Source organism: Engraulis encrasicolus, chromosome 5 (genome assembly GCF_034702125.1).
Source record: "Engraulis encrasicolus isolate BLACKSEA-1 chromosome 5, IST_EnEncr_1.0, whole genome shotgun sequence".
Lineage (NCBI taxonomy): Eukaryota > Metazoa > Chordata > Actinopteri > Clupeiformes > Engraulidae > Engraulis > Engraulis encrasicolus.
The window spans coordinates 33,665,070-33,677,654 of NC_085861.1; positions in this window are offsets into that span (position 1 = coordinate 33,665,070).

The window sequence follows — 12,585 nt, forward strand, 5'->3', positions numbered from 1 at the left end:
TGACACGACTGCCGCGCAGAGGTCACTCCCTTCAACTGCATCGTGGACGGCAAATTCTAACCAGGATGCTTCACGGGGACACACTGAGCATGCTCGCTGCCTAGCAAATTTTCAACCTCGCAGGAAAGACGCTGTCATGAACGCCCTTATTGAGACATTCGGTTTGTTTTCACCCATAAAGGGGCATAACGCAAATTTAAGAGCAAAGTACCCGGATGACCGTTCATGAGTATACATACACCCTTCAATTAACGATCATCATTCAATTATCCAATGACAAACATTTTACAAGATTGGTCCACACCATACCTACAATCACTACAGCTACATTGCCGTTTCAAATAAACAGTGATTACAAAAACATACTTCAACAAATCTGCCAGTTTACAATGAACAACGAAACAAAAACAAAACACAGTTGCCCATACGACGTTTACACATACAAGACAATATCACAGTGCACATTACAATCATCCCCGCTCAGTCACGTTCCCCATTCCCAAAGTCAAAGTTGGAACCGCCACTGCGGTGAGCTCTTCCGCGTAGCTTAATGACAATCAGGTGGAAACGATTGTCTCTTGCGCGCTGTCGGCCGCCAGCGTTGGAGACGCAATTACTTCGAGGTTGAATGTGTGCGTGTCCGTGTGCGCGCACGATGAGCGTGTGCGCGCTTCCAGTGCGCTTCACAGTTCAAATTCATCGCGCAACCAAAGAATGTTCTCAGTTTTTAAAATTGTGAAACTGGGAGAAGGGGAGGGCAAATCTCACCTTATCACAGACAGACAAATTCTGTCTGAAACACCAGATGGCGCTCCAGACATTTGTAGATGCTTTCCTTGCTGGCCCAAACCAAACTGACCTTTTCACCCTTACAGCAGTCATATGACGAAGACCACCTGGGTGGCATATTCATACCAGAGAGCAATTCATTTGTTGTGTTTTAATTGGAAAAGGTCAAAGTAAGAAATTAAAGTAACATTTATTTATCTAGCAGATTTTACGAAACAGTTAGGCTGCACCAAAGTAGGCTACTTCACAATATGGCAAGGCAAGGCAAGAAATAATACTTTTTCTACATAGCTTTTGTCATGTACAAGCTCATGTATAACTATACCCATGTAGGCTAAATTAGTTAAAACAGAACAGAGGAAGACCCATAAAGGTTTGCTGTGGTGGGCTTTAGTGCTGTGGCATCATGGCTGCTCTCTCCCATTACCTATAGGTTGATTGCCAGACAGTCATCAGTGCCCCAGCCTTTTAAATGTTGCACTGCCTGACCACACTTTTGATACCCTCACACACACACCCTCACACCCCCTCACACACACACACACACACACACACACACACGCACACACACACAAACACACACACACACACACACACACACACACACACACACACACACACACACACACACACACACACACACACACACACACACACACACACAAGCAGGGCACTTGAAAGGTGTACTTACAGTTCACCAAAAGATGGTACTCAAAAGATGGTACACGCACACACACCTTTGTCACTGTCATTAGTATTGTGCTGGTTTTGCAAGTTTTTGTTGTGTGTCAGTACTGTGTTGTCTGTGTAAGCTTTTGCTACTTTTACCTGCAACCAAATCTACCTTCGGGTACAAATAAAGTTAACTTACCTTACCTTACCTTAACGTACCTTACCTTACCGTAGCCTACCTTACCCACATCACACCCCCACGCCAGTGAAGTGAAGTGAACTGTAAGCCCACCTGGGAAACTCCCATTGTCATTGTGACACAGCCCTCCACAGCACACAGTGCTCACTGCACAAAACGAAATTGCATGTATGCCTCCCCTGTGCAAGGGGGCAGCGGCAGCCCCATACTGCACCCCAAGGAAAAAGTATGGCGGAGCGGTACCATGCTCAGCGTATCTCAGTCATGGAGGAGGATAGGGGAGAGAACTGGTAGAAAATGACTCCCTTCTCCCGAGAAATCAAGTGAAGCATATACAGTACGTATATGCCACACCCCATGGTGGCATACCACTGCGGTATATCATTGCATGTTTCCATGTAATGGCTTAACAGATTGTTCGACCTTTGTGCCTTCATGTTGACAGAGCGGGTCTACAGCACATGCAATCAGAACAAAACGCCATGTGCCTGAACAATGTAAGGCCTTCGTTTCATAACTGGTACATGCATCTGAACACCAGCTGTGTATGTGATTGCACATTAAATTACAATAAAATTAAATTACATATTTTCTACTCTGATGTTGGGAAATAAGACAAAAAAAGGTTTAGTCAAAATTGACATAGACAGGCCCTACTCTGGCTCCAACAATAGGGCACTGGGCTGCTACGCCGGCAACCCGGGTTTGATGCCGGCCTGGGTCGTTTGCAAACCCTTCCCCATCTATCTCTCCTGTCTGACTCACACTACTACACTATCTGAAATAAAGTCATAAAAGGCCCAAAAAAACTTGACAGACAAAAAAATGCTGACTGAAAGAACTGGGTGAAACTGAGTGCTGTAGGACATTATGTGTTTGTTGTCACATTGGTTTGTCAGGTCAGGTGGAAATCCTGTCTGCCTGAAATCATGAATAGCCTATGTGGTTACATAGGCCTATAGGTTATCTGTGATAAATAAATTAATGGCCCAAAGTTTACAAAACAGAGATGATAGGCCTATCAGTGCAACAATCTGATCCCTGACTGCTGGATTTTGATCCATGGTAATTTGGTTCATCTGGTGCAACGATGGATAGCTACAAATGTGGGGAAAATGTGGAAAATGCACTACCAAGATTATTGAATTTCATCACCCTGACACCGTGCGTAATCATTTGTCTGGACACAAATAAGTCCAAGTCGAACCTGGGGTGCATTTCTGGAAAGCGTAGTTGCTAACCATGTTAGCTACTTTGTTGGTTGTAATGCAATTTCCCATTGTCAACTGCTTACAACTACGCTTTCCAGAAATGCACCGCTGATGTGTATTCCTGCCTGATTTACCCGAAGTCAAGTGACAAGTCGTAATATCCCCTGCCTTGTTTCCTAAACACAGGCATCATGCGGGCAGAAGGCTCAACCTTTAATGAGGACAACAGAACACTCTTTTTTTTGGCGCCTGGTCCAGCATGATTTCCCTGGAAACCTATTTGTTTAGAGTGTTGTTTACCATCAGGTGAGGTTGAAACTCCATCGTTTCCATGGAAATCCTAAAAGGCTAGCAAAGGTGACAAACCACATGCAGGGAGAGTGAGCCATGTGTATGCGTGACACAGGCCTCTCATGTGGGTTAATTTGTCTTGGCGGGGACACAAAGAGAGAAGTGTTTAAGGCTTACTGATACCCTTTGGCTTTGTGGACAGACCCCAGTGGTGTTTGTCCAGGAAAGGTGTGAGACATGGCCAAGCAAACATTTACGAGAAAAAGGATTTCAATCTTTCCCAACCTTCAAACACGGGAACAAAATGACACAGCCAAGTTCTGATAAGGCTACACCCATTAAGCCAAGAAAAATGGAGATATAGAGGAAAAAACAGTCATTGAATGCAGTGAAACACAAAAAGGAAGGATAGAATTATCTTTCCAATGACCTATGAATAGCCCATAGCACATCTCTCTACCTCTCATAGAAGGTCTCTGAAGCACATTCTCATACAGTCTGTTATCAAACCTAACCTTAACTCCACTGTATCTAAAACATTTGCCTGATAAGAACTACATCAACTATCTGTATACTGTAGTCTACCACTACATATCTTTTGAGTACTTGGCGCAATAAAAGAACACAAAAGTGGTCCTGAAAAAATATTTCATCACTTTAACGTTTATTGTAACCATTTAGCAGTCAGTGCTCGTGAACCTAACCTGCCAGACTTCAATGAATTCTGAATCAGACATAAAACAAAACACACATCAGTTTACCAAGCTCTTATGCTTTACACAGCTTTATTTGAGTCTGGGAAAGAAAGTCAAGATATTTCTAAGCCTCTGTGTATTTTGCTCTGGGTGACCCAGTGCCTCTGGCTGTTTGCTTCAAAACAATCAAAATGAAGGTCACACGTTCCCTTTTTGTCTCTTGAGCAGACATCAGTTCTCATACCATGACTAAAACAGGTGAATCATTGGGGGCACCTGTTATAGATCCACCTGGGTTGTTAAAGTAACACTTAGGGTCATCAGTGTGCTGACCTGTAGGCCTTTCGCTTTCAGGGTCATGAAAAGTCAACTTTTTTTCTTTGTCCCTATACCCTGGTCAACCTCTTGCATCTGCACATTCAGGGAGCTCTTAGCCAACTATCCTGGGTCATCTATAGGTCACTAATTGGTCATTTGTCTGATCACCACCACAGTGTTTGGTTTCTAAGGAAGAAAGACAACCAAACAACCAAAAGGTGAGGGGCTGATCATTAAAGTTGCTGTAAAGATCTGCAGATTGTTCAGACCTGCTGGCACTGAAGAGGACATGAGGTTGAGGGGACGTCAGTCATGGATATAGAGAGCCATACAGAATGGCCACAAAAGCACTCTGCGCAAAGAAGAGGAAGCTTTATTTTACTTCTGCTTTTCAGTTTGTGGAGAGGTATGTGTTAATTTAATGATGTTGTCAGAGGACCATTTCATGATGAAGTCAGTGTGTTGCAACTTTGGTTAAATGTGATTGCATTCTGTATGACACTCACAATCAATCAATCACAGCAATATTAACAATAACGAAAGCTATCACTGTTTCTTTCGGAATACCTGAGTGTGGTGCATGGCTTTTGGTTTTCCAAAATATAAACAAACTTGAAGTTAAGCCAACATAAAATGATCTGTGCACCACATTGGCTTCACTGCTTTCTTGATGCTGGTTCTGTTCTCTATGTTTTTTTGTTTGTTTTTTGTTTGTTTGTTGCTCTTGGTCTTGCTTCTGTCAGTATATTAGAGAGTACAGTGCTAAAGACATCAAAAACTGCAACCAGATGAATTAAAGTACATGCATACAGTAGATCGTCACCAGCATTATAAACTCATACCATCATGCCCCCTTTTATGATGCCACCAACAGAAACCCACAGTAAATTGTCCAAATCATTCGCTTTCTTCCAGGGATGACTGCCATTGAAGTGAGGCTACATCCTCTGCAAACCCGGTTCGCGTCGAGGACAATGTCACCTTCCAGGTGACCCCTCCGACGGCCATGAGGGCAGGCAGCTGGGCCGTGGGTGACAGCGTGCTGGTGGTGACATGGTTGGGAAACCAGCAGGCCGTGTGTCTGGGTCACGGTGGCAGAGCGAGGGTTAACATCACCACCGGTGACCCACACCTGACCTCTGTCTCAGTGGTAGAATTTGGAGTATATGTTGTTCAGAGTAGCGACCCGCTAGCCTGATTATCATCGACTTTTCAAATCTCTTCGAGACTGCTGAAGGTGTTGCGTCACTAGGAGGGCACGGCCTAGCTAGCGACCCGCCACTTTGTGCCAGCACCAGCCTGACTGTACACGGTAAAGGTCTTCCTTGTTACTTGGTAGATGATAGTAAGATGGATGCAACGTGCTTTCTGAAATATCATTCAAAGGTTAACAGTCTCTCTTAACCGTCTAGCATGTCCCATATGGAAAACATTTAGTGCATTGCATTTTTGTGCAGGACTGCAGTGCATCTCTGTCCAAAATACTGCAGCCTGCATTTAAGTGCAGTATTTATGTATTATGCAATGATATAGTATATGCAGTGTCTGAAATATTGTATTTACTGCATGAATGCTGTTACAATATTGTATATACTGCAATCAGAAAAGCTGTCATTTCAATAAGAAAGATTGGTAGTCCCATAATGCACACCGTACCTCGAGTGGCACGCTGTAATAGTCATTGAAAGGTTAATTACCATAGCATTACTCTACTATGGCATAACAGAGGACATTTAGTAATGCACTATGACTCAGCCATTGCCATTCTGGTAACAGCACATTTATAACGCCATGTTTTAACGCATTAATGAAGAATTTACAGATGCCATAGACTCTTTGGAATTGTAGATATTGTGCTTTGTACATCAAACTCTTGGTACAACAAATTCATGCTCCATTTACACCTTCTATATCAGGGATACGCAACTATGGGCCCAGGGGCCACATGTGGCCCACCTCCTCAGTCAGTGTGGCCCGCAGATATAGCATAGCTAAAAATAATAATTAGCAAATAATGACTCAATAAATCAATTCATTGTATTTGTAATGTTGGCTCATAGAGAACACTCCTTAGAGAACTATTCCTTCCCAACAATATCGGCAGTTGGTGAGAAACCAACTGAACCTCAAACTCTGCGAGTTGCAGTCAGATCCGTGCTCCTCATATGGCCCTCCAATGCAGGCGATGGAAAAATGTGGCCTTTTTATCGTCTAAATTGTACATAACCTTCATTGCACTCGTGCTACTGGTTAGGAGGTGTTTCTGACTAAACCACAGTCAACTATTACGCCGGCTGTCTGTCCGCACGTTACTGGCAGTGGCTCAGAGCAGCATTTTCTGTGTGCTAGGCCTATTTTGTTTACTTAGCCTACATAACATATCATGTAGTACATGAGTGATTCTATGATTCCCCTACGCTTTTGGCAAAAGCAAAATGTCAATTATCAGTATTTTTTTTCAACTAAATGACCTAGATGTTTACATAGTGTATATTTTTAAGTTTCCAAACAAACAAATTGCCAAGCTTAATCTTAAATCATTTGATAAATACTCTAATGAAAGCGAACATTTGCTTAATTATTTTGTCGACAGTGTTATGGACAAATACTATGTCATTTCAAACATATATAAAAATACTACAGAGTTGAAACAATATATGTTTGAAAGTGCTTATGTCCCTTAGCAGTAATGTTGTCATTAATCTGTGCAACTGATATAGAAAATGTGATTGTTGAGCTTCATAAGTAGGATTTTATGAGTCACTGTGATACAGACTGATACATTTTTCATCATAAATCCCTGTAACGTCTGATTTGAATATAGTCACCCTCCTTACACAAGACTTCCTTCTCCAGAGAAAATCCCTAGTGTATGTTCATAGGATTTTTCCAACACATAAGGGATCAATAGCACAAAAACACTTTCAAAACAGTCAACGGTGTAAATCAACTGTGTTACGGTCAACAGTGCAGGGGAACAAGTCGGCACTTTTTTAGGAGAAAAAAAACAGAGCAGACAAACCCATCTCCCTAGAACACAAATTATTTTGTTTGTTTGTCTGTCAATATGGATATAAATTGGCAAAAACATACTCCTCCTCAACTGTCATCAGTGTTGCCAGATTGGGCTGGTTCCCGCCCAATTGGGCTGCTTAGGATGGCCGTGTGTGGGTAAAAATGGCATCTATCAGAAAAACCTTCCCACTGCCATATAAATCAATAGAATTGGGTGGGTTTTTAGGGCAGATTTTGATTATTTTTTGGGCTGGAAATCATCAGCCTCATCTGGCAACCCTGACTAACATACTTAATTGTAACACCATTGACGGTAACACCGTTGACATTTCAGCCATTTTTATGGTGTTATGCTAACTGAGGACCTCAGAAGTTCCACCACAACACCTTAATCAATTCATGTATCTGTATGCTTTATCTGTGTTTTTCTACATGTGATTTCTAATTCAGATTCTTATGAATATGTTGATAACACTGTTGACAGGCAATTTTCCCGCTATGAGAACATGAAAAAGAATGGATTAAATTATGGAAGGATGGAGCTCAAAATTGACCAAAAAGTCTTCCCGTATCCTGCCAAAGAGGTTATGACATCACGTGATGTTATTCGTATGGCCTAAGACCAAACCATTACTGATTTATGGAGGACGTTTCAGACCGTGACACGGTTAACACAGTTTTCGTGGACACACACAAAATGGCAAATTTCATGTATAATGGAAAGGACAGTGGTCTTTCTGACATTTTTGTCATATTGTGATGATTACTGTGAATCAACATTTGCAATCGTCTTGGGCAAAACAAGTTTGTTTACATGCTAATATGAAGACTGAATCTGACATTTGGAAAACAGGACGGCATGAAAACGCCCAAAACCAGTATTAAATATTCATTCTTGCTGAGGGAAATAATGCTATGTCTACACTTTCTGTATTATATGAAAGATAAATGTTTTGTAATGTCCAAAACATCATTGGATGCAGTTAATAGTTAGTGGAATTGCCAAATAAAATCCACGGACTTAAAAGTGTAGGCGAATTAGAGAATCACTCACATACTTCCTTGTTTAATTGTCATGATTTTTTGTGAAAATACAGTGTGGAATTGACAATGTTTGTGCTTAATTATAATTTAAGGGTAATACTTTTATTTTAGTGTAATATTTTATGTTTTATAAATTAAAAGTTCAAAGTCTCAGAAATACACCTTCTGTTGACTGCGAGTGCAATGCAAATGGGAAAAAGCCACAGGAGCCAAATTCCCATATCAGCTTGTCCCTATCATTTTAATATTTGTTTATGACTGTCCTGCGTTTGCATTCTTATCAGAAGTGCCCATCACAAACATGACTGCTAATTGCCAGTCAAACTGAGCTGGTAGAGTTCACTGATTCGGTGAGTCTCACCAGAGAACCTCTAACAGGGAGAAGGCTCAGTCTCATTGGTTCCCATTGTAGCCAGTTAGCTTTGCATGCATAATGCAGTAACGAGCGTGGGCCAGTCCTTCATGTGGGAAAATGTATGGAATGGAAAGGGGAACCCATGCTAAATACATTGCTACTGCGATTTCCAGTCACAAATATCATCAACAAAACATTCCTGGTAAGCACTATGACTGTTGTTTAACAATAGGCTGTATTGACAAATCGCACAGGTGTGTAGTTTTACAGCAGGTTAGAAGATTTCAACCTGTACTCGCTAGCATCGCGCTAATGTTTATGGGTTTGGCCCCATAAAAATTGAGCTTTGTGACCCAGTATATAATAATCTAGTGGCGCAAAATAATCGAAACGCTACTCAAATGGGGTCTTATTATTTCTAGCTTCGAACTTAATATTAATCTTTTAGGACAAAAAATTATAAAAAATCACAAAAATGATAATGGTAAAAAACTCCATTGACACCCATTCATTTTGCACTGTCCCGTGGTTAGGGTTAGCCAATTGTGGCTAACAGGAAGTTCCGTGAGTGAACAGCCCCTGGACTCACCAGTTCCAGCTTGGGCTCCTCCATTTCTGTGTGGTGGCTGAACGGCAGTTCTGGGGTCACGGCAAGGACAGGCGTTACCCTGGAGGATGGCAACCACACCCTGACCTTTCAGAACCTTCAACCTACAATGCCGGGCCAATCAGCTGACACGTGACTAATGCACTTGGCAATGTAACAAGTGCCACACATTGCCCTCATAATCAGTTGTAAGTACACCAACAAACTTTGTGTCCTAACATTATTGTGTATGAGGGAATGCTGCTTCCTGAAACTATACCTACGGTAAATGTTTTCTCATTCTTCAGAATATAACAAAAGTAGTGGTCATTTGACCACAGTGCCTATTCTTTTGAAAGATCTCATTGTTTGCATTCCCACAGCATTTACGTAGATGAATCCACGTAATCATGTTTCTCAACACTGCAATACCCATGTGGCCTGAAATACTGAAATGAAAGTCATTTCACTGTAGAAAATATAGACCTATTTAATGAAACCTAGCAAAGTCACTTTATTATTTGTTTCCTGCTTGGCACCCTCAACATGCTGCTTTGACATAGTGTCTCAGTAACCGTTGTAAGAAACCAAACAGTCTTTTTGACAACATGTCAGAATCACATTTCACATTTTTGGTCGGTCAGAAACTGGGTTGCATTTTGAACAAATTTGCACACACAATATACTGTACATGTAGGCTAAGTCTGTTGTTTTTTGAACACTCTGAATGTTGCAGCTGGTCCGAAGACATGAAGCTGGCACTGGTCGGCTCCTTGCTGTCCGGCTCCAACCTGACCCTGGTCTGCCAGGTCAGTAGCCAGCCCTCTGCCCCCTGTTAGACTGGCCCATCAAGGCCCTGACGTGGCCAACCGGTAGGGCACTTGCCTGCCATGCAGCTGACACAGGTTCGATTCCCGGCCCAGGTCCTTTGCTGACCCCCCCCCCGTCTCTCTCCCAATTCGCTTCCTGTCCACCTCTCAAAAAATAAAGTAAAAAAAAAAAAAAAAATCTCTTCAGGAAAAAAGACTGGCTCTTCAAAGGCCAGCCCCTGAACCAGACAGGGTGGCCTTTATACCTGCATGGCCGCCCTTCCAGAATAAGACCCACAGGTCGACCAGTGTCACCAAACACATAATCATCACCATTTGAGACTTTCTTTTCCTTAAGACATGTAAAAGTTGTATCTTTTACCTGACATGTTTCAACGGTATTACTTCCGTCTTCATCAGAGGGATGTGTGACGTGCGTTTTAATCACGTGTAAGTGTAGTGGCTTGTGTTCAGATTTGTTTGTGCTGTTCTGAATGTTTCATATTTTGTGAATGAATGACAGAGAACTGTGTGACTTGCTCACACATGGCAATCCCAGTCCAAAAATGTTTGGCATCTTTATGTCGTTAGTACAATGGTGGAACAACAGCCAAGGGAAGGGTCACCCCTCTCAACATCTGAGAGAGCGTCCTGAGAGAGTGTCTTTTCATAGCGAGAAAAAAACCTTAGTCATCAGCACAAGCCTTCTTATGACTGTGCACTCTCAGTGTACACACAGTGTATGTTGCTTTTTATGTCCTCTTTTAGAAGTGGCTTTGAAAAAAGGGGTCTGTTAAATGCGATGAAATCAACTGTTGTGCCAGCCATTACTCATTATTCAAGACACTTTATAATGACCTCGTACTATATACATGTGCATGTTTGTTCATCTGCAATGCCTCCTAATGTGCATTTGAAAGCAGTGGACGTTATCAGGGCTTTAGTTGGACACACAAGACGGGATCTACTAACTGACTGCCACCCTGGAGCATTCCTGGAAAATAGCATTTGCATTGCATGAATGTGAATCATAACATTCACGTTGTGATCAGGCCACCAAGCAAAGAAAAACCTGTTTCTTTGATGTGCTATTTACATGCGCTGAAAATAATCTCCCCATTGAATATGTCAGTATTGTTAGTTACAGCTCTCTGAAACCATGTTTGAACATAATAGCAGAGTAGGTATTTCTGTTGTCTATAATGCTGTGTCTTTTGCAAACATTCAAGTGTAAAGAAATCCTGCACTCTGTCCATTCCACCAAAAGCTTTAATACAACGTTTCGGTCATCCAACCTTCTTCAGGTAAAGGTTACCTGAAGAAGGTCGGATGACCGAAATGTTGCATTAAAGTTTGTTGGTGGAATGGACAGTGTGCTGGATTTTTTTTACACTTGAATGACAACCCCACTGGAATAATATCCTACGCACCTGCCCAACTACAGAGGTGTGCAAAAGCGTCTTTGTTGAACGGTCTTTGGCAAACATTACAAGCCTTTCAAAAAACATTTTTCTCCACCTGCTCCCCCTATGTCAAAAGCAGAACAGTGGAAGATCGTAGCATGGTCTTGGACATCCATCATGGTGTCTTTGGTTCTTCCCAGTGTCCTTTACGGCAGTGGTTTTCAAAGTGGGGGCCGCGAGGGGATGCCAGGGGGCCGCGGCAGGTTGGCCGGAAAAATGTTGTGAAATCAACTCAATAATTGAATAGCCTACATTAAATAGCTTAAATATCTAAATTAAACCAAAAATGTGCTTAACAATCCCAGTGGAATAATTTTCTTTTTTACAATGTTTATACATGTATTATGCTTTCTGTAGTACTTGAATGGTTTTAGGAATGCACCAATTTCATCGAGTTGTGAAACCAGTTGCACAAAAAAATGGTGTGGCACGGCCCATATCAGGGGGCCTTTGTTGGAATCTACCGGTATATGGGGGGCCTTGGCATGGTAAAGTTTGGGAGCCCCTGCTTTACTGAGCTGAAGTTCACAGGGACACAGGCCAACCCAGGACTTGATGTTCACTCAGTGAAGCCCTTCCCATGCGACCAGTGTGTAGTTTCTGTGTACTTTCCTCTACTACATCTTGAAACGCTTGTGGTTTCACTGCCACACAAATTATTGCGCCATGTGTACAAGGTTACAGGAACTGTACAGGATGATGCAGCCGTAACCATTTCAATATTGACTTTTGACAAACCATCACTTGGTAGGCTGTGTAAATATTAATCATAACACGTTAGCCCTGCCCGATTGTGACTTCTTTCAAGTCAGGAGAGTAGAATCTCTGTGTACTTAGTCTAGTTTCGTATTTTTACAATACGCCTGAAGAATGAGCGTCACTATAAATTCTATCAAAGAAGGGTAGGGCTGATGGCTGACTGGTAAGGAAGCTATGGGTGCATTTCTCGAAACCATAGTTGCTAACTGCGTACGATAGCTATTTGTTGTTTGCAATGCAATTTCCCATTGGCAACCACCTAAGTTGCTAACTGGGTAACAACTTCGCTTTCAAGAAACGCACCCCTGATCAGAGAGTGCCAGGTTTGAATATGTCAAGGTAGGGTTGAGATGTCCACCCATTTCTTCTCAAAAGGCCA